The 1,232-nt window shown below is 49.5% G+C and overlaps 1 pseudogene; it reads right to left on the bottom strand.

Annotated features, from left to right (window-relative positions):
• Positions 1-242: 242 nt before the first annotated feature.
• Positions 243-803, bottom strand: LOC102403178 (annotated as a pseudogene).
• Between the last annotated feature and the right edge of the window lie 429 nt (positions 804-1,232).

Below are 1,232 nucleotides of genomic sequence, written 5' to 3'. Positions count from 1 at the left end.
TAATTTTTATGTATTTATTTATTTATTTGACCACCCTGGTCTTAATTGCAGCACATAGGGTTTTGGGTTTTTTGTTGTTGTTTTTTTCCCCCACATGTGAACTCTTAGTTGCAGCATGTGGGATCGAGTTCCCCTACCAGGGATCAAAGCCAGGCCCCCAGCACCGGGAGTCTTAGCCACTGAACCACCAGGGAAGTCCCTAGCATCTTCTTTAAAGATCTTTTTTTCTTTGGTATGGAGAGCTACGTGGAGGCTCCTTGGCTATCCAGGTATGCTTTGCAGCCTAAATGTATAACACTGACAGTGAAGAGGTCAACTGTGGTTTCATGAGCATGCTGAGTTGGTCCCAGAGTTGTCTGCACACCTCAACAGATCTTGAAGGAACAATACTGGTACTCCTCATCACAGTCCTTTTTAATTTTGCCACAAATCCCATAGCACCTGCCACATTGGCTGCAGCACTTTGTCAGGGAAGGAAAGCTAATATTCAGATGGACACCAAACAGTGAAGAGCCATACCCGTTTGGCGGGGAGGATTTATCATCATAACATGGGAAAGGCTTAGATCCATCCCCTCATTTATACTTGCAAAGCTGGTGCTCACCTCCCAGGAAGTTCAAGATGGCGTTCACGCATTTGTCTGTCTTGTGAATTCCCTTCTGGTTAGTCTGCAAGGTAGCCCTCCAGTCAGTAGCCTGGGCCTGCTCCTGGCACCTGAAAGCTGTGGTCAGGAGAGGGATGAGGAGGGTGGGAGGCAAAGGCCATCGGTGCAGCGCAGAACCCCACGGGTCCCCAGAGCCCATAAGGTGGGTGCCCCTCCCCGGAGCCCCCAGGCCGCCCTCAGTAGCAGCCCCAAACTGGGTTCAATGACTTTGTGCACACATGCCGAGTCACTTCAGTCGTTTCTGACTCTTTGCAACCCTATGGATCATAGCCCGCCAGTTTCCTTTGTCCAGGAGATTCTCCAGGCATGAAAGCTGGAGTGGGTTGCCATGCCCTTCTCCAGGAGATCTTCTAAAACAGGGATCGAACCCAGGTCTCTTATGTCTCCTGCAGTGGCATGTGGGATCTTTGATCCACATCCATGTGTCCTTCCTGGCTGGAGACTGGTCCTCACCACCTCCACTGGGCTTCCACCAGGGAGGCGATCTCACTGTACAGTATTTCTAAATTCTGTTTCAGAATAAAACCAGAAAGAGCTGGAAATTTTGAATTCTGTTTTCCTGCTTTGA

The sequence above is a fragment of the Bubalus bubalis genome, chromosome 9 (genome assembly GCF_019923935.1).
Source record: "Bubalus bubalis isolate 160015118507 breed Murrah chromosome 9, NDDB_SH_1, whole genome shotgun sequence".
Lineage (NCBI taxonomy): Eukaryota > Metazoa > Chordata > Mammalia > Artiodactyla > Bovidae > Bubalus > Bubalus bubalis.
Note: the sequence above shows the minus strand (reverse complement) of the source record. Positions and strands in the feature narration are given on the sequence as shown.